This window comes from Chiloscyllium punctatum, chromosome 16 (genome assembly GCF_047496795.1).
Source record: "Chiloscyllium punctatum isolate Juve2018m chromosome 16, sChiPun1.3, whole genome shotgun sequence".
Lineage (NCBI taxonomy): Eukaryota > Metazoa > Chordata > Chondrichthyes > Orectolobiformes > Hemiscylliidae > Chiloscyllium > Chiloscyllium punctatum.
In genome coordinates this window covers 96,337,654-96,360,026 of record NC_092754.1, presented here as the reverse complement: position 1 = coordinate 96,360,026, position 22,373 = coordinate 96,337,654, and the positions used below count along the sequence as shown (strand labels likewise).

The 22,373-nt window shown below is 45.0% G+C and overlaps 1 long non-coding RNA gene across 1 annotated transcript in view; it reads left to right on the top strand.

Moving 5' to 3' along the window:
• Positions 1–15,000, top strand: part of LOC140487235 (uncharacterized) — a 143,092-nt gene extending 128,092 nt beyond the window's left edge. The window contains exon 10 of the long non-coding RNA XR_011962823.1: positions 12,080–15,000. This is a non-coding gene — a long non-coding RNA (uncharacterized lncRNA). The remainder of the gene's footprint in view (positions 1–12,079) is intronic.
• The last annotated feature ends 7,373 nt before the right edge of the window (positions 15,001–22,373 follow it).

Genomic DNA, 22,373 nt, shown 5'->3' with positions numbered 1-22,373 from the left:
TTAAGATACATTCCTCTATTTTGTGGAGAGCTTGCTGAAGCACAGATAATTATCCTTGGAGCTGAGAAGGTGAAGCAGTGATTTCGATCTGAAGCAGATTTGGTTCCAAGGTCTTGAATTTGCAGAGAGAGAGAGGAATTGTGAACACTGTCACAATTTTTAGTAACTACTTTCAAGTAATTGGCAAATAATACAAGGTGAAAATGTGAACACTATTTTCCTCAGTAAGTTCTGAGCATCTGGAACAGTCTGAACGACACAGATTCAGCAGGTATTCTGAAACAGAATTAGAATTTTACTTTTTCAGGAAAGATTTGGGGGGCTATGGGCACATGGGAGGGGACTTGGGACAGATTTGCAGCATCTCCAGAGGGAGAGAGTACAGCCCCAATGGGCTGAATAGCCCCAATGGGCTGAATAGCCCCAATGGGCTGAATAGCCCCCAGGCCCTGTGCTCTGTGATACTGCCCCATTCACTGTGAATGATGAAGCTCATCTCAGGGCAGAGAGCGGGATTAGCCCTCCGCTCTCATCACAATGGGGCGCAGCTAATTGACGGCAGCTCCAGACCAATGGGAGGAGAGTCTGTGTGGTCCTGCAGCCAATGGGAGTGAATGAGGGGTGTGGCCAGCAAGCCAACACCTGTCCATGAGCTGTGCAGGTGCAGTGTCACTGTTTGGGGGTGGGAGAGACAGCAGAGACTGGGATAGAGGCTGTGGGACCTGAATTACAAACTCCCGGTAAATTAAAAGCAAAAGAACTGCGGGAGATGTAAATCAGAAACAACAACCAGGAGGTTCTGGAAAAGCTCAGCAGGTCTGGCAGTATCTATGATGAAAAATCAGAGTTAAAGTTTCAGACCCAGTGTCCCTTCCTCAGGACAGATGTTACTGAGAAAAAAAGTCAGTTTATGTGCAGAAGTTAATGGGGGGGGGGGATAAAAGGAGTAAAGGATAGATGGGGATAGAGTGAGAAGAACGGTTGGATAAAGGAGTGGATAACGATCTGGCTGGGGGAGGGTCATTAGCTGTTAGTGGAGACTGTTAGTGGCTAGTGGTAGTGTGTCATGGCAGGCTGTGAGAACGAGGCCTGGTGTGTGGGGTAGGGGGCTACGACATGAGGTTGTTGACTTATGGTTAACCACTAACTCTCCACTGTAAGCTGTTGACCACCTATATCACTCCACGATTGGAGCTGCCGAGGACACAAACCTTTGGAATATCTTCCCTAACTCTCTCTGTCCGCTTTAAAGATGTATCTAAAAATCGTTCTCTTTAATCAACATTTCCATCATTCGTGAAGCATTTTAAGAGACTTGTCAATGTGAAAGGCTCCATACAATGCAGGTAGTTGTTGTTATTGTCTGACATCAAGAGAAACAGAGATGAGCCCTCTCTCTCATACCTGATGAACAACAGCAAAATCAGGAAGCACTGAGCATGCTCCAGCCCACAATGGGCCTCGGATTATTGATGTCAGCGCAGGACCAATAAGAGTGGGCGAACGGGGCTAGAGGTGCTAGTTGGTCCTTCAACCAATCGGAGTGAATGAGGGGCGGGATAATTCTCAACCACGTGATAAACTTCACTGACAGCACACTGTTTTTGTGACCAGGGCATTGGAAATGTGTGAAAGTGAAGGGCAGGGGAAAGGAAAGACACATTGACCAGGAAGAGGAGGAAATTTTCATGATATGTGACGAAAGGTTTTACAGAACTTAGTGCACATTGTAAAACACAAATTTCAAAATCCAAATTCTGCACCATTTTCCCTCCCTATAATGCATTTTGCACTCCCTGAAATATCAACCGTGTGTTTCTCCCTCCACAGATACCAGTGATTAGTGCCAAAGCCCCATTGCCTGTGGAGAAGGTGATGTTTGACTTCGTTGTACAGCTGCAGTTCGTGTGGTGAAGGTGCTCCCACAATGTGGTTGGGTAAGAGCTGTTATAGATTATTCACTCAGTAACATTGAAAAGTTGACAATGTATGTGCAAATCAACAACAGTTTTTTTTATCATGTTTATAATTCCACAGAAATACTATTGAGAACTTCTGACTTAAGGCCACAGATGGGGATATTAGGTCAGGTGATCAAAAGAATTGCCAAATAAGCAGGTTTTCAGGAATACCTGAAAGGAGGAAAGCAGGTCTGAGAGGGTTAGGGTTGGAATTCCAGACCGTGTTGCCTTGGCAACAGTAGAAACAGCCAGACAGGTGAAGCAATGTATAAACACATCGTTGGGAGTTTGAAAGAAAATGAGTTGTCGGGGTCTCACAGGTTGTGTGGTGCAGGGAGACAGGGCTGTTCACAGCCAGGAATTACATCAAGGGTGAGAATTTTAAATTGTTGCTTGTTAATAGGAACCTTTTGATGGATCAACAAGTTTTAGTACAAGTGAGCACTTGGGCAGTAGGGTTTTAGATACTCTTGAGATTACATGGAAGTTGAATGTGGGAGGCTGGCCAGGAGTGTGTTTGGATAATGAAGTCTGGAGATAACACAGGGATGGACGAGTGTTTCAGTAAATGAGCCGATACTAGGGTGGAGTTGGGTGATGTCACTGATGTAGGAATAGTGCTTTTGGAGTTGGGCTGCTCCTCCTCCTCATCACTCCCCCTCACCAAATCACAGATATTGTTCCTTGTTCTGTCTGTCTGTCTTTTCTGGTTATGTCCTTCTATCCCATTCTGCTACAAACCAATATTTGACCCCGCCGTTTAATGCAAAAACCTACTCCGTCCCAACTCTCCCTTTCCTTTCTGAATTCCTTGTATTTGGTGTCCCTTAAGGATCTCTCCTCGGTCCCTCCTGTTTCTCACCTACATACTGCCAGGAGGTGACATTGTCCAAAAGCACCGTATTCGGTTTCACATGTACACTGACAATGCCCAGCTCTCCCTCTCCATCATCCCCCCCCCCCCCCCCCCCCCCCCCCCCCCCAATCACTCAGTTATCAAACTGCTCATCGCACTCCCACTTCGCGATTGGCTGCAATTTCCTGCAACAGAACGTTGCAATGGTTAAACCCATTGCCTTCAGTTGCTATTACAAATTACTTTCCCTTACTGCTGAGCCCCTCCCTCTCCCTGTGAACTATCTGAGGCAGAACCACACTCTTCACAATATTGCTCTCATATCTGACCCCAAGGTGAGCTTCTGATCAGACATTCGGGACGGGCACGGTGGCACAGTGGTTAGCATTGGGTCTCTCACAGCACCAGAGACCCGGGTTCAATTCCCGCCTCAGGCAACTGACTGTGTGGAGTTTGCACGTTCTCCCCGTGTCTGCGTGGGTTTCCTCCGGGTGCTCCGGTTTCCTCCCACAGTCCCAAAGATGTGCAGGTCAGGTGAATTGGCCATTGCTAAAATTGCCCGTAGTGTTAGGTAAGGGGTAGGTGTAGATATAGGGGGTAGGGGTATGGGTGGGTTACGCTTCGGCGGGGCGGTGTGGACTTGTTGGGCCGAAGGGCCTGTTTCCACACTGTAAGGAATCTCATCTCATCTAATCTAATCTAATCTACACAATCACAAACACCAGGAATTCCAATCTCTTAAATGTTGCTTGTCTCCACCTCACCCCAGCTCCATTGCTACTGAAACCCCTGACCTGTGTCGGTGTTGCCTTAAACTTGACGAATCCAAAACAGAACCCGTGATTCCGTGACTGACCCAGAATCTGGTTCCAGACTCCCTCATGATGGGAAATATCCTCTCCGTATTCACCCTGTCAAACTCCTTAAGTATCCTGCATGTTACAATGAGATCCCCTCTCATTCTTCCCAAATCCAGTGAGTAGAGTCCCAATTTCTTCAGCATTTTCTTAAAAGATAATCCCTGCAAACCAGGGTTCATCCCAGTCAATTTTCTGTGAAATGCCTCTGATGGAATGATTTATTTCCTTAAATAAAGGGACCAAAACTTCTGTCATTACTCCAGATGTGGTCTCACTCGCACTTTATAAAGTTCCTCTCAGGTATGCACTCCAAACAACTCCCTTTAAACTTGCACAGATGTTAGAAATACTCAGCAGGTCATGCAGCATTTGTGAAGAAAAATCAGTTCAAATTTCGGGTCTGGTCACCCTTCCTCAGGTACGTTAACTCTAATTTCTTTTCACAGATGCTGCTAGACCTGTTGAACTTTTCCAGAAACTTCTGTTCTCTTCCTGGTTTACAGCATCTTCAGTTGTTTCAGTTTTCATATCCTTTAAACTTGCCATCTCACTTCTAGAATTTGTCATTTCCACTTTGGAAAAAAGATTCACATTTGTTTGGTCTCCCCTACCCTGGGAAAAAAGAAACCATGACTAGTCACCCTATCATTGCTCCTCATAATTTTATAAAGTTCAATAAAGCCACCTAAAGTGTCCAGTGCTGCAGGGAAATAGCCTCAGCCTATTCAGTCTCTCCCTATGGTTCAAATGTTCCAATACTGGCAACACCCTAGTAAGACCATTCTGAACTCTTTCAAGTTTCCCAACATCGTTCCTGTAACAGGGAGACTGGAATTTAAAGCAGTCTGGGGATTCCAAAAGTGGTCGAGCCAATAAACTGTACAACCGAAACATGATCTCCCAACTCCTATACTCAATGCACTGCCCAAAAACAGCTAGCATCGCAAACACCACTTTCACTGACCTGTCTACCTTCAACCCCACTTTCAAGGAACTATCAGCCCACACTGCATGGTCTGTTTGTCTGTCAACACTTCCCAGGAACTTGTCATTAAGAGGTTGAGTCCTTTTCTGGTAACATCTTTTTGAAATCAGGGAGACCGCAATTGAATGTAGTATTCTAAAACTGGCCTCACCAATACCCTACTCAGCCACAACATGCCCTCCTAATCCCTATACTCAGTGACAGATTCCCTACAGTATGGAAGCAGGCCTTTTGGCCCATGAGACCATACCAACCATCGGAACAGCATTCCACCCTAACTCTGTAACCTACCATTACCCAAAGCTCATCCAGCTAACCTGTATGTCTTTGGATTTGTGGGAGGAAATTAAGATCACCCAGAGGAAGCCCACGCAGACACACAGGGAGAATGTGCAAACACCACACAGACAGTGGAATCGAACCAGAGTCCATTTATTGATCAGCACATTTCATTCAATGTTAGAGTCCCAAATGCCATGGTCAGCACCTAATCTCCCTGAAACTCGACTTTCCAAGAACTATGCAGTTGTTCTGAGCCCTTCAGAGGGAATTAAGGTGAGGAGGAGAAAACAGGAACAGGGTTGAGTTTTAGATCTATAAAATAACTCTCCATCTTCTCCCCGTCTTCCCCCGCTCTGTCTGCTCCATCCCCCCACTCTGTCTGCCCCCCCGCCCCCCGCTGTCGTCGGCCTGTTCTCCCCCACCCCCCCCCCCCCCCCCCCTCACTCCTGTCGGTCTGGCTCCCCAGCCCCCTCCCCCCTCCGTCGGCCTGTCCACACCCCCCTCAACCGTCCACACCCCCCTCAGACGGTCTGTTTCCCGCCCCCCCCGTTGACCTTTTCCCCCTACCCCCCCGTCCCCCATCTCTTCCTTCCTTTGTTGGTCTCCCCCCCCCCCCCCCCCTCAACCCATGTCTATTTGCCCTTTCTGTCAGTCGCCTCACCCCCCCGCCCCCGTCTCTTCCCCTCCTCTCTAATCCCACTTTCTGTCCTCACCCGTCACTGTGCCCACCTGTCTCTGCACCCCCCCTCTTTCCCCACCCATTTCGGTCCCACCCCTCTTGATCCACCCACCCCCTGTCTACCTACCTACCCTCCCTCCCACTCCCCTAGTTCTGTACTCCCCCCACTGCAGGGCAAATATCTTGTCTATTTACCCTATCCACGCCCAGCCTGATTTTAAAAATCTCTTTCAGGTCACCATTCAGCATCTGATGCTTCAGGGAAAACAGCCTATCCAACCCTGGCAACATGCTATAATTCTTTTCTGATCTCTTTAAAGTTTAAGAACATCCATCTGATAGGAATAAAACAGAATTCTATGGAATATTGATTCGGCAACTTTTGCAATGTCCTGTACAGCCGCAATATGACCTCCCAACCCCTATACTCAATGCTCTGCCCAGTAAAGACAAGCAGACCAACTGTCGCCTTCACTATCCTATCGACTTGCTACTCTACTGTCAAGGAACTATGAACTTGCAATCCAAGGACTCTTTGTTTGGCAGCACTCCCCAGGAACCTACTATTAATAAGTCCTGCTAAAGTTTGCTTTTCCAAAATGCAGCAGCTCGCATTTTGCTGAACTGAATTCCTCAGCCCATTCACCCATCTGATCCAGATCCTCTTGTACTCTGAGGTAATCCTTTTCACTGTCTACTGCACCCCCCATTTTGGTGTCATCTGCAAACTTACTTACAATGCCTCTTATGTTCACATCCAAATCATGGATATAAATGACAAAAAGTAGTGGATCCAGCACCAATCCTTGTGACACTCCACTGGTCACAGGCCTCCAGCCTGAAAAACCCCCTCTGCCTTCTACCTTCGGGCCAGTTCTGTACTCCATGCGATCTAACCTTGCTGACCAGTCTCCCATGAGGAACCTTGTTAAACACGTTACTGAAGTCCATGTAGATCATGTTCATGCTCTGACCTCAGCAATCCTCTTTGTTACTTCTTCAAAAAAACTGAGTCAAATTCATGAGATATGATTTCCCATGCACAAAGCTGTTATTAGTATCCAGGATTTAACTCTGTACATTTGGGTCTGTGTTGCCCAGTTATAGGTGTTAATATTCTGGATGAAGTTCAAGTGCACCAGCATTTTGTCAGTGACTCTGTATTGAGTCTTGTTCATGTCACCAACACAGGTGAGTTCCTTTTGAAGGTCAGTCCCTGTATCCCTTACACTATCTCCTGGTGGGCAAGTGTCCTTACCTCTGGACTCGGAGGATCAGGCTCCGAGTTGAGAAACAGCATCTTTGAAGAGTCTGATTAGTAAACCTGCCCAAGCCACGAGGCCATGCTGTCTCCCAACTGTCCCTGCCTGAGCTTCCAAACAGAACCTTCCTGTAGTTTCTCTCCTGTCAGACTCTCCCATTGCTCAGTTTGTCTAGGATCCCCTCCTGCTGCTGCACTGATCCTGTCCCTCACTGACCTGTCCATCCCCCAGTGTCTTCCACATTCATTCACTGTTCGCAATCCCATTGTCCCAGTCCTCCAGCCACGCCCCCTCCACCCTATCGAGATGGCTCAGTGGTTAGCACTTCTGCCTCACAGCACCAGGTACCTGGGTTCGATTCCGGCCAAGGGCAACTGTCTGTGTGGAGTTTGCACATTCTCCCCGTGTCTGAGCGGGTTTCCTCTGGGTGCTCCGGTTTCCTCCCACAATCCTGAGATGTGCAGGGCAGGTCAATTGGCCATTCTAAATTGCCCATAGTATTAGTTACATTAGTTAGGGGGCATGGGTCTGTGCAGTTAGTTTGCAGGGTCGGTATGGATTTGTTTGGTCGAAGGGCCTGTTTCCATACTGTAGGGATTCTGATATATTGGGCAGCAGCTGCTGTCAATCACCCGGACTCCTGTACGATCGGGAGCACGTGCTGTAGGAGGGAAGACCAATGCTCTGGCGCAGTGCTGGCAACTGTGGGAGTATGCACAGTATAGGTCAGTGCCTGGGAAGGAGACTGTGGGTGTGAGGGATTAATCTATCATTAGCAGCTTCATCCCTCTGGGAGCAGGACCCAGGGGAATGACCCCTTCTCTTGCTACCCTGACATGTGATCAGACTATCAGTGGTGCAGCGTTTTGCAGAAAGTTATCCGAACTCTTTTGTGAAGATTCAGGGTTGTTATGGAAAGGGACAAGTATGGGCCTGCAATTAAAATTCTAATTTGGCTCATTTTAGTAAGATGGGTCTTGGCCAGAGTGTGCAGGAAGCAGTGTATGCAGGATGGTTCTCATCAGGAGCTAGGAAACTGAATTCGAAGAGAGAGTGTGTGAGAACTGGTTGTGGAGGAAAGGAGTGGGGGGATTGGTTTGGATTTCAGTTCACAGAAGAGAGAAATTGTGAGACTGAGGTTTAAAGCTTTGGGGGAACAAGGAAACTACAGTTTAATACTACAATTGTCTTATGAATTTCCATCCTGTATTAACAGTGGTAACTTGTGTGCTCTGTTGTACGATACTGAAAGGGTGGATTTGCGGATGAGAAATTCAAATGGAATTTCATGTTCAGATCTGATCCGTGCCGATCTGAATATCATTGGCCTTTTCATCTGGAAGGAAAGGTGTGTATTCTGTCCGTGGGCGAATATTTCAAATCTCAATGTGACTGGAAACATTACTGAGACACAGCCAAGTCCATGTCAGCATGGGAGTGTGGAGAGAGATTTCATTTGTTTTTGAAAGTCTGCAAAATCATGGCACATTTCCCAGGAACAATTAAGCCACAACTTTGCTTTGTAGAAGGACAAGTCTTTAATGAACCATGCAACCAGAAAGACACAAGGATACCTGCACCATAGAATAAACGATGAAAATGGGATTGTTGTAAAGGAGTTCATTCTCGATCATGGATTGTAATCCATTGGCATTGTCACGTCGGTTCCAGCGCCGCGGGGAAACACTGGAAATATGATGAATGTAATGTAGGTTTCAGTTATTAAACTGGAAAAAGTGCAGAACAATTTACAAGGATGTTGCCAGGGCTCAGGGGTCTGAGTTATAGGGAGAGGTTGGACAAGTGAGGATTTGATGTTCAGAGCAGAGGAAACTGAGGGGGTTCTTTTCTAGAAGTGTATAAAACCATGAGGAGCATGGATAAGGTGAATGCACTCAGTCTTTTTCCCAGGAACTCAAGGATTGGACGGCTTGATTGGATCAGTTTAAGGTTAGAGGAGAAAGACTAAAATGGAAGCTGAGGGGCAACTGTTTGACACAGAGGGTTTTATGTATATGGAATGAGCTGCCAGTGGAAGTGGTTCAGGCAGGAACACTCAACAGGTAAAAGACATTTGGACAAAGACATGGATAGGAAAGGGTCAGAAGCAAATTGGCCAAGTGCAGGGAAATGGGGTTAGCGTGGATGGACATTCTGGTCAGCATGGGCCAGTTTGGGCCAAAGGGCCTGACTCTGCTGCAGGATGCTATAACTCGAAGTGCATCTGCTATTTCTCCCACTAACTCTGTTGGTATCCTGGGATGTATTCCATCAGGGCAATGAGACTTGTTTACCTTTAACTCCATTAGCTTGCCCAGCTCTAACTCTTTCGCGATCATGGTTATTATCTAGGTCCTCACCTTCCTCAGTCTCCTTATCAATTACTGGCATGTTCTTCGTATCCTCCACTGTGAAGACTGACTGCTGTGTGCTCATATTCCTGAACCCTGCTGGATAGCAATAACTAGGCACAGAACTCTGAGAGGTCTTCTTTGAGTATTTATTGATGAGACATGGTAGTTACCTGGGTAGTGTACATGCAAAACAACTGCAGGCAGCATCAGGTAACTCCCCGCCTGTCCGATGTACGGCTCCCATTCTTATACCTTTGTGGTTTGGGACTTTGAATAGAGACTGTCTCTCAATATTATCTCCATGGCAACGGCAAATAGAAAGTCTAGTTCAGTTTAGCCCTTTATGGTTAAAACACACACCCCTCCCCCCACACCCCTGTGGCTCCGTCAAGTATCTGACAGGCACTTCAGTTTCAGTGGGGTATCTATCAGGATTCTGATGTGGAAGAGCCGGTGGTGGGGTGGGGTGGACAAACTTATAAATCACACAACACCAGGTTATAGTCCAACAGGTTTATTTGGAAGTACAAGCTTTTGGAGTGTGCTGTGATTTTTAAATTGATCAGGATTATCTCTATGGTAACAGTTAAGTGCTTCAACAATTACAGAGGCCATATGTTCCCCACACAATAGGTTCCCCTCTAGCAGTGTAAACTGCTATTCCGGCCCTGGGGATAACTACTCACCACTTTTTTCTCCCCCAATACCATCTAGTTTTCTGTTGATATTTAAAGTTTTTCTAATCTCCGAGTTTCTCCTTGGTCTTTGCCAATTTGTATGCTTTCTATTTCAGTTTGATAGACTCTCTTATTTCCTTAGCCACCCACGGCAGATTACTCCTTTTCCTACAGTCCTTCCTTTTCCCTGATATATACTTTTGCTGAGTACTTTGAAAAATTGCTTTGGTATTCCCCCACTGTCCGACAACTTTCCCACCATAAAGTCTTTGCTTCCAGTCTAGATTAGCCAACTCCTGCCTCATCCTATTGTAGTCTCCTTTGTTTAAGCACTGGATCTTGGGATTGGATCTAATCTTCCAGCATTCCAGCTGTGTTCTAAATTCAACCAGATTTATCAGAAGTCTTTTATCAGATTACGAGGTGCGACATTGTTACCTGGGTGTTTTGCGTTTCATTCTCAAAGACCTTGGCTTTGTAGTAAACTATAGGATAGATATTCACAACAGAGTATTCTGGACGGTGTGAATGTACTGCACAGTCTAAAACCGTAAATCACTGTCCCCCTCAGTTTAAAATTGCAAAATCATTATCTCCTATATGCTTCCTCACTACCTAAGTTTGGAACGCTAACCCACCTGACTATCCTGCATTTTCCAAAATCTCCTTTGGTGAAGATGGTGAGTTTTAATTCAGCTTTCCAGTTATTACCGTAAGAAGATAAGCACTGGGCACAGGAGAGGCAATGCAACCCTTTGAACCAGCTCTACCATTTAATACGGTGATGATTGAGCTCACCTCGGTCTCAGCTGGATTTTCCCACCTGTTCTCTCTCACCCTTCATCTCATTGCAAAATAAACATCTGCATCGCTTCATTAAATCTGCTCATTGTCCTGGCATCCACCGCATTTTGAATAGGTAATTCCACAGATTTGCAACACATTGAGACAAGTACATTCTTCTTCATGAGAATATAATCGAGTCCCTATAGTGCAGAAACAGGGTATTCATCTATGGAGTCCACACCAACCTATGATGAGCATCCCATTCAGACCCACCCTATCCCTGTAACCCTGCATTTCCCATGGCTAATGGCCTAACCGGCACATACATGGACACTGTGGGCAGTTTAGCATAGGCAATCCACCTAACCTACACATCTTTGGACTGTAGGAGGAAGCTCGAGCACCCGAGGAAACCCACCCAGACATGCTGAGAACGTGTAAACTCCACACAGTCGCCTCTGGCTGAAATAAAAGCCGGGTCCCTGACGCTGTGAGGCAGCAGTGCTAGGCACTGAGCCAGATCTGCTTAAAATCTGCTACCCCTTACTAACCTCCCCACTCCACAATTGGCTAAATCTATGTTCCTTACGTCAGAAATCAGGTTGTGGAAGCAGATGTCTCAGTAAAATCAAGTAACAGCCCGTGTCTGAATGGGGATCCTATACACAAGACCCTCCATCCCTCACTTTTCATTCACTATCCATAAACATGTCTCCAGTGGCTTCATGAGGGCTACAACTCCCACAATCCCTGAGGCAGGGACAACGCGTGTGCGGGGTAGCCTAGCACTGCACATGTACAGAATATGGGCGGATTTTGGAGCATCTGCTTTCGGGTAATTAGCGGAAAGCATTTGACGTTGTGATTGGCTGGAGGAGGAACATATCAGCTTGTAGTATTGATGGGTTGGGGTGGGGGGGGGGGGGTGTCAAAGTGTCACCACACCCACATGGGCCCACGTTCCATCCCCAACTTGTCATAATGCTGGGAATCGACCAATGGGAAACAAAGAAGGGTCTGACCCATTCTCCCAGACTGAAGGTTCCTCTTCTGTACAGGATCTGCTACCACCCTTTCTGTTTCCTTTTGATTTATTCTCCTGTAATATTATTGACTTGCAGTAACTGAAGGGAAATGGAGTAAACCCAGAAAGGGTGCAGAGACTGACCAGGACAGGAAGTGGTGGCATGGGTCTGTTTACCAGTCACTCCATGAGAATGGGGGCAGGTACATTAGGGACAGCAGAGGCAGAATGGTGGGAGAGTGGAAGTGGGCTGGAGCGTTACAGCTTTGGTGGAAGAAAGGGGAAAAAGATATTCCAGAGAAGCTAGAATTGTCTGTTCTGAATTTCTATTCTGTACATACTCCTTTATACAGGGTGCTAGATGGTGAAGATTTGCAGACTGAAATCTCAAATTCATGTGCCGATCGTGATAAAGTTAAACAGCATTTGAAGAACCAAAGATGGAGAATCACTTGACCAAAATCCTGCAACACTCTCCCTCACAGGATTGTTGGTCTTTCTGCGCCAAATGGACTGTGAATGGTTCAAGACAGCAGCTCACTACCATCTTCTCAATGGTACCTAGTGATGGGGTATAAATGCTGGCTGAGCCAGTGATGCCCATATCCTGGAAATGGGTTCTATCTCTAGTTGCTGAAATCCAGTTGATGTTACTGCAGGATGATGAGGGACGCTGAGTGCGTCCTCCAGGAGGCAGCACCATCACATTTCCCCTGCCGAAACCCACACAGTAATACAGCAACGTCACTGGAACAAAAGCAGTGAAGCCAAAGGAGAGCTTAGATATAGTTCTTCGAGATAAAGTCATAAAAGGGGATTGGAACACAGCAGGAACAGGAGACTGAGCTGGATGGTCAGCTGTTTCCCATTGAATGGTGGAGCAGGATTGAAAGGCCAAATGGCCTCCTGCTGATATCTCCAAGGTATGTATATAGCCATGAAGGCCGGCTAGGAAGCAGGAGGCAGGGCAGGGATTCTGCAGGCGAATGCACTTCCACATCAGTTTTCAGTGAGGGACGGTTTGATGGATTTTATTTAACATTTGTCTTTAACACAAGGTTTGTGAATTTGGGTTTAAAATATTGTAGTTATTTATTCCACAATAAATAAAACTAAAAGAAAAGAAATGAAACTATCTGAATATAACCGTTTTTTAAAATTTTAAACGCCCTGTAAAACAAATCCTGTCTACTCCCGGACACCGTCACTTTCCAGTTACTCAAACTCCAGGGAAATATTCCCTCCCTGTCTGAACCTTTGGTTTGATTTAACTGCTTTTCAGTTCTCCTTCTGTGAGCTGTGAAGCGTTCTTTATTCCCCATTTCTCCTACCCAGAAGTGTTATCACACACAGCTGAGTAACCTTCCCACCATCAACATCATCATTACACCATTTTGGTTCACATATAATCACCAGCAGTCAACCACCCATGTAACCAATTGAATATTTATAAACAACGCCCCTTGCAGGCAAAGCAAACCATTACAAATGACAAAGTGGGAAGGGACCAAATCAAAGTCGAGTTGGGGGTGAGGAGGCAGCGATGGAGATAAAGCTGCGGTGCCCACCTCTATCTAAAGGCAGTGGGAGAATTGATACACACTGCATGCTCCTTCTCCAAGGACACCCTGTTCTGTCGCCTTTATCCTCAATCCTAGAATAGAATCCCTGACAGTGTGGAAGGAGAGCATTGGCCCATCAAACCCCACCAACTATCCAAAGAACATCCCATCTGGAGCACTCCACTCCTGTAACACTGCATTTACCATGGCTGATCCACAGAGTCTGCACAATCATGGACACTGTGGACAATTTAGCACAACTGATTCACCTAACCCAAAAATCTTTGGACTGTGGGAGGAAACCAGAGCACCTGGAGTGGACACACACTATCCTGGGGAGAATGTGCAAACTCCACACAGGCTGTTGACCAAGGATGGACTCCAACCTTATGCCTGGTGCTGTGAAGCAGCAGTGCTATAGAGCAATTTAAATCAAAACAGATGACCCGTGCTCATTGCTGTTTGTGGAGACTTATTGGCCAGAGAGACATCCTGAGATTCAGGAAGAGACTATATGAATTCAGTCAACTCCTGCCGAGTTAATGTGATTAACAATAACATCAATACTCCAACAGTGTCATCAGACCTCATACCTACTCTATCATTTACGATTTTTAACCCATGGGAAGTTTGTTACCAGCTTCGATGACAGCCATAATGCTCTGACCACTTTGACGGAGCCAGTGCAAGTCAGTTCTAATAGTTATCAATGGATTGAATCTAAACAGGATGCCCCACAACAGGAAGTGCTCTGACACTCAATGCCTGTTAGCCAAGGTCATTTTCCTAAAACCACTCACTTCTGGCAATACCATTGAAGATATTTTATACAATAACCTTTCAGTCTCAATTTCCAGTTCCAGTCCATGAAGCAGCTAGTAACATGCACCAGTGAATTGAATTCTAACAGCAGCATTGCCCTGGCAGGAGAGATTGAGGAGCTTGAAGCTGTCTTCTCTGGAGTATCTAAACATGAAACACTTCAAAGGAACAAAAATCTTCAAGAGCTCGAGAGGATAGATACAGGAAGGATGTGCTCCCTGGCTGGTGTGTCTGGAATAAAATAAGCACTAACTATGGTATCTTTACCCAGCATCCCCTTTAGCTGCATAAATGTTGAAGATTTATTTGCTGCTCTAATTCCACTCTCTTGATCACTCCCATTTTTAACTACTGTAATGTTGATGACTGTGAAAATGTATAAAATTGAATTTAATCCATCCCAAAACCTCTCTGTCCCTGTGTCTCACTTGTGTTCACTGAGACACTCAATCAATCTGACCTCTTTACAAACCCTGCCCGGATATTTCCTTACAGTGCTCAGAATTAATTATTCACAGAATTGTTCCTGCGCGAAAGGAGGCTGATTGGCTCATCAGCTCTCCAAAGGATCACCTCACTGAATGCAATTGTTCTCCCTTTACCCCATAAATATTCCCATTCGTCCATTTCCAAGAACACCAGCGAGTTCACAAGTAACCACAGCGATTGGATTTGTTTTGTTTGTTCATGGGATCATGGCATTACTTGCTGGGGCAGCATTTGTCATCCATTTTAACTGCCCAGGAGATCGTTCAGAGTCAACCACAGTATTCGGGGTCTGGATTCACATGTCGACTGGACTAGGTCAGAAATAACACAGTTTCCCAGACCCAATGACATGAAGAGTTGTTTTCTGGCCTATTATCCTATTTCAGAAATAATAATTATGTTTGCAGTTGAATTAAAAGTGAAAGACCAAAATGGGTTTTATTCTGATTGATCACGTCCTCCTGTTTTCTCAGTTGTTATTGACACTCTCATTCCCCCCACACCAGAACCTGTTCCAGAGAGTGTTACAGAAAAGACAGAATGGTCAGCTGCAGCTGGTCACCTGACCAGTCACTGGACCCAACGGTTCACTCTCCACAGATGCTGCCAGACCTCCTGAAAATTTCCAGCAATGTTTGGTTTTGTTTCGGATTTCCCAGCATTTGCAGATGGTTAGTTTTTCTATATTCATCTTGTGTGTTGCAGAAGAGTTTATTGATGAGTTTGGAGAGTTTTGAAAATTGCAAGTTTGGCCACAAATTAGCCATGATCTATTGAATGGCAGAGCAGGGTTGAAGGGCTGAATGGTCTCCTCCTGTTCCAATGAAAGTTGTCCATCTGCAGCTTGTGGTAACATTTCCCCTCACTGTTAACTTCACCTCCATGTCGAACACACTGTTACTGATGAACAAACCTCCTGTGTTTGAACTAAAACTGCTCATGTTCAGTGGCTCCCTTTCCTGCCACCGGGGTTTAACTCTCATCATGGAATGCTGTCTTGTATTACTGCGGGAATGCCCACAAGGACTAATCCTGGAGTCTGTATCCCCTGGGGTCCAAAACCCCCATTTCCTTCTTCCTATTTCATTCTGACTATTGAACTCTCGGTTTCAATCCATTCTCCTGTCATGCTCTTCAACATGCCCATGTGGGTGGACTAGAGGCAGCTGGGATTTAATGAAGGGAAGTGGGGATGAGGCAGAAGCATGAGAAGAGGTGACAGAAAAGACAGGTCTCATTGTAATGGCAGAGTTTCTCTGTGACCCAGTGAGTGGTGAGGCACCTGAGTTTGTGGGGGGAGACAGATTCAATCAGGAATTTGGTATGACACTCAGACATTGACCTGTCCATCTGATTGTTAACTCAGACAGAAAGACAAAAGAAAGATACACGTTTAGATAGCACCTTTGATGACCTGGGGCAATGAAACATGCTTCAGATCCAACGATTCCAACCTCAAATCTCTGAACCCACAAAAACAAAGCTTCCTACTTATGCCTCAGCCCTCAGGTTGTCTCTTAGCCTCCTCTTTTCTTGAAAAAAACATTTTGAGCTGTTAAGCCTTTCCTGGTGATTATAAGCTCTATGTTCCTGTAAGATTTGTGATGAATACTTTATTATTTTTCTGTCCCTTGTGAGTGATGCCAGCAACAGAAACAGTTCCTGACCTGTGTGGGTTTCGGTTGGAGTATTTGTATTTACAAATTCATTCTCACACTCACATACAGTGTAAAATTGCTGTAAAACAGAAGGAAAGGATTAAGTGAGAACCCACAGAAACACAAAGGCAGCATGTGTACCTGAGCTGAATGAACCTGGCATGAGGAAAACGTGATGACAGTCACAACTTGTTAGGATTACAGAATCCCATAAGGTGCAGAAAGAGGCTATTCGATCCATGGAGCCTGCAATGACCTGCTTTCCCACCCTACTCCATAACCCTACATTTACCATGCCATCCCAACCCGCCGAACCTGCACACGACAGGTCATGTTAGCATGGCCAATAGAGCAAACCTGCACATCTGTGCGAGGGTCACAGATTACATCCATATGCTCGGAATTGTGGATGAAGGCTCACGAATATTTGTCTCTGACACAAATGCTCTGTTTTTAAAAATAAAATCTGGGGGAAACTGCAACCGGAAAGATTTCCAATTATCTCTAGAGGAAGAGAATTCAAAACTCGTGCCACTGACCCGGGGACACAGTGAAGTCACAGAGGCCTGGGAACCATCAGAAATGTAACAGGTTGTGAGCAAGGTGGGGGTGAGACAAGAACAAAACGGCAGTCTGTCACACGGGGGAAGGCAGGAGAGATTAAATAGCAGAAATGGTCTTTCCTCAAGGCCACGGGGAATGGAGTTCAGGCTGGGAAAGATACAAAGAAACAAGGTGTGCAGCTGTCATACAAAAAAACGGATTATAACACATAGGGCTGAGTTCAGAGTCTGAAATTGTTGCTGAAATTGGCGAGTACAGAAAGCCTGGATAGTTCTATTACAGCCAACACATAGAGGATGGGCCAAGTGGCCTATATCTGTGCTGCAACTTTCTGATAAATTTATTCCGACATTTGGATATCAACTCTGATGATGCTCATAAATTAGACTTGAGTTTAATATTCTGGAGAAATGTCAAATAAATCACATTGATCCGAATTCTGCAGACTTTAGTCCATTGCCCTGCATGTCCCAGCATTTCAGTTACATCCATGTCCTTTTATTCTAATATGATGCTTGTTACTGCCTCTGCCACCCCATCAGTGAGTTCCTGCTCCCCATCATCTCCGAGTAAAATGAATTCTCCCTTCCCCTTCTTTCTGAGAATTAGCTTCAATCTAAAACCTCCAGTTTCTGACCTCTCAGTTAATGAATCGCTCCTTACTATCCACTCGATCTGGATTCCTCAGCATTTTATCACTTCAATTAAATCTCAGCTCATCCTCCTTGGAAATCATCCCCAGCCTGTCCAACCTTTCATCAGAGCAGAAATTTTCCAATTGTGGAAACATTCTGATCAATCTCCTCCTGTACCCTCTCAGGTGTAATCACATCAACTCTGGATCAGAAGTGTGTGCAGTATTTTAACCGTGGTCAAACAAGTGTTCCTGATATTTCCCGTGTCACCTCCGTGTTCCTGTGGTTGTCACTCAGACAAGAAGTGTCCTGGTTTTCCCACATGGAACTGGATGTGCACTCCATGGGGCTGGGATTCCCTACCACGTGTTTATTTATTAATTAATCCTAAATTAACTTCAGATTAAAACAAGATTATCAGCTACCCACCAATCAACTTCTTCCATTATACTCAAGTCACCTTACGTTTTAAAAATATCTTGAAAATTATTACTATCTAAACACAACAGGCTTTAGTTTGCTGATCAAGTATTCAGATGTCTCCACTGTTACAATCACTTGAAGATTATCTTTACCTTCAGCTACATTTGGTGAATTGAACACTGATTGTAAATATATGAATATCAAACGAAGAGAACTGTCCTCAGAACTCCAGCTGTGCTCTGACTTCATTCACAACTGGATTTGGTTGGACTGCAGATCTTAAATCTGTTCTGTTGTTTCCCGGATTGCTTCACTCTGTCTATCACTTGCTGCTTATGCTGTTTGGCACATAAGTCGTCCTCTTTGGGAACTTCATCAGGTTAACACCTCATTTTCAGGTATTCATGCTGCTGTTACTGGCATGCCCTCCTGAACTCTCTCAGTTGAATGAGGATTGATCCTCAGGTATGATGGTAAGAGGTAAATTGGGGAATATGCTGGGCCACGATTCTGTAAGTTTTGTTGGAGTACAATTCTACTGCTGTTGGTGGAAGGAAAGAGCTAAGCTCTTACACTGTCGGCCCCATACACAAGACGCTACACGCAGTATCATGAACACTATTAGGCCAAGACATGAAATATGAGCAACACTGTACAATGATGCAGGATCACAACTGCAGCAAGGGGTGATTAAGATCCAACTTGACAGAGGAGTTGGGGAAGAAGCAGCTGATCAGATTGTCTCATTCAGAATCATAAAGAGACTCTGAGATTATTGTACTGTTGGAGTGAGGATGGAGGAGGTTGGGGAGATGAAGAGCCCTTCAAAAGAAACTAATCTGCCTGAGTGTTATGGGATCGGCTTGATTGTGATGCATTTTACAGAAAGCTAATTGAAACTGTTTTTATCCCCAAAGGATAACAAGACTGATGGTGCTTCCAATCATCATCAGAAACAAACCCTAGAATACAGGGTTCATAGATGGATGTTAATAGCCAATCAACATCCAATTCCTGCAATCATTCAGCAAACTTATGTGTGATTAACCTGTCCTGATGAACCATAAAATCGCTGTTCACTCTGTGCAGATGGACAGTGATGTGGGGAAGTATTGGCCGAGTGGTATTGTCGTGAGACAGTTAATCTAAAACCCCAGATAGTGTTCTGGAGAACTGGGTTCAAATCCTGCTGCAGCAGATGGGGGAATTTCAATTCAATAAAAATAAGCTCTGGGTGACAATTAATCGATTGTCAGAAAAACCCATCTGGTTCAGTAATGCCCTTTCAGGAAGGAAGCTGCCATCCTTCCCTGGTCTGGCCTACATTGTGACTTCAGACCCACAGCAATGTGGTCGACTCTTGCCTACCCTTTGGGCAATTAAGGATGGGCAGTAAATGCTACTGGGCCAGCGACACCCTCATCCTGTGAATGAATAATGGAAAATAAAAATCTCTACCCAGTGTGAATCTGTACATGTTCAACAATGTTGTGAACATTTCCAAAACTAAGTTCTCTATATGCAAAACTTTATGAACTGCCAAAACCATTGTTCTTTAAATGGTGTGAAAAAGATAAAAAGAATCCTTCAGTTGTGGTTATGAGTAAATTAATTGGTGTCTCAGCAGGATGGATGCCTGAGTGAATCCCTTCCCACACACACAGAGCAGGTCAATAGCTCCCCAGTCTGACTGGTTTGGCCAGTTTCCAGGTGGGATGGGTAAAGAATTCCCTTCTGGTATTCCCCATATAAAGCAGTAAACATTATCTCCTGCTATGGAGGGACAGCCTGCATTGGTCGGAGTAGGAACACTGAGCAGAGTAGGAACACATACCTAAATGACAATTTAATCGGTGACCAGAGCAAGTTAAGCAAGTGCAAATAAAATGCATTATAGCACAGAAAGAGGCCTATCAAGTCCAAGCTGGCTCTCTGTTGCAGAATCCTACATTCTCACTCCCCATACGTACCCCAAACTCTGCAAATTTATTTCCCTCAGATCTGTTCTAATTGTTTTTATCAATCATTGATCTTCTCTATTTGCACCACCATAGCAGGCAGCATGTTCTGCATATTTCCAGCCAATACTGTCAGCAGGCACACTAACTCATCTCCCACTGTCTCAAAACCATATATCTGATCTTAATTCTTGTGCCATCACCAATCGAATGCAGACATTTTTGTCTGCTATATCTAGGAGAAAGCGAGGACTGCAGATGGTGGAGATCAGAGCTTAAAAATGTGTTGCTGGAAAAGCACAGCAGGTCAGGCAGCATCTAAGGAGCAGGAGAATCGACTTTCAGGCATACGAAACGTGCTGCGCTTTTTCAGCAACACATTTTTAAGCTCTGCTATATCTAGGTGTGTTATAATCTCATACAGCTCTATCAAAAACATATTTAACTTGTTTACTTCAAAGAAAATAGCAATTTCTTCAAATCAGTCCAGTGACTGCATTTTCTTCATCAGTGAACCACTCCAGTAAGTCTGTACTCCACAATCTGAAGATCACTCATATCCTTCATTGTTGATGCCTATTTTGTTCCACAAATCCAGACGACGCAAGTTTTCTGCACAACAGCAGTAGCTTTATTATTGGACAGCCGGCGAGAGATTCAAAGCGTCTCTAAGTTGTCAAGTGTCTACTTGCAGAGACTCTTCTTCATGAATCTCTGCCTTACCCACAGAGACAGTTTATTTCATAGGAATTAGGCAAAGGCATATCAGTCACATGGGTGATTGTCAACAGATAGTTTAAAGTAGGTAATTATAACCTTACAAAGCTTGATGAATGGCGATGTCCTGTGATAATGTGTGAATGGATTACAAAAATTGATTATCGTATTGTTCATGATTATGTGTTGATGGGAAGAGATTAAGACAGAAGGGTTCTTCCTTCAGTAAATGGGGGATTCACTTACCTATGATAATATGGAGGGGAGATAAGACAATGGGAGTGGGAGACAGTTTAACAGAGCTGTGCCCAGGGCTACCAGTCTTGTCTGGAAAGGGCAAATTTCTCTATCTGGGGTTGCTCACATGTGTGGCTCCAATAGGTTCTATTTCTAAGCTCCAGTCAGCCTCTCCCCTACTGAGGTGTTCTGTTTGTATTGTAAGAGTACAGGCCTTCAGTTGATACTGCATTTTGGCAGGGTAATTCTTAGATTACTTACAGTGTGGAAACAGGCCCTTCGGCCCAACAAGTCCACACCGACCCTCCGAAGAGCAACCCACCCCCCCCCCTACACTTACCACTTTACTTTAGGCAATTTAGCACGGCCAATTCACCTACCCTGCACATTTTTGGACTGTGGAAGGAATCCGGAGCACTCAGAGGAAACCCACGCAGACACTGGGAGAATGTGCAAACTCCACACAGACGGTTGCCTGAGGCGGGAATTAAACCCAGGTCTCTGGTGCTGTGAGGCAGCAGTGCTAACCACTGTACTACCATGCCGCCCATAAACCTTCATTCCCCGATGTGTCCTGAAATAGAAGCAAAACATGGAACAGGCCCCTCTATGGTATTTTAGCTCCCTCATCCTGATCCAGAATCTGTTGACCAGAATTGGATGCAATGATTGAATGTGACTTAACTAGAGCTTTGTCAATGATCAGCATCTTTTCCATGAGTTTGTTATCATTCCCTCTATTAATGAAGCCCAGCATCCTATACGTTTACTCAAAACATTTTATGTTCTCTCTCCTTTAATGATTTGTACACATTGTCCCCCATTCCCGCTGTCCTGCACTTTGTATCTGTGCCATTCAAATATATATTCCCTTTCTACATTGCTTCTCTCAAAATGCGTCAACTTACTGTGTGTTCTAAAGAAGAGGCATATTCCACTCAAAATATTATCTCTCGCTCCACACATTCTACCCCCTGGAAAACAGAACAGTACAGTACCGGAATAATCGGCCCACCATGTCTGTGTGGATCATGATGCTATTCCAAACTGATTCCATCTGCCTGTATATGATCCATATCCCTGCCAACCCATGCCTGCTTATGTGTCTGCCCAAATGCCTCAAAAGCATTGTGATTGTTTCTGGTTTTACCTCCTCCCAGGAGAGAACATTCTAATCAATTACCTCCTTCTGCACAAGAAACTTGCCTGACACAACTCTCTTTAAATTTGCACATGCTGCTGGAAATGCTCCGCAAGTCATGCAGCATCTGTGAAGAAAAATCAGTGAATGATTAGGGTCTGGTCATCCTTCCTAAGAAACGTGAACGCTGATTTCTCTTCACAGATGCTACTAGACCTTTGAACTTTTCCCGAAAATGTTTTTGTTTCTGGCTTGCAGCATCTGAACTTGTTTCAGTTTTCATTTCCTTTAAATTTGCCTCCTCTCCCCTTAAATCCAATGCCTCTAGAATTTGCCATTTCCACCTTGGAAATAGATTCAGATTATAAACTCTGTCTGTGCCTCTTGGGTCACCCCACAGCCACTGACTTTCCAGTGACAACAATACAAGTCTTTCCAACC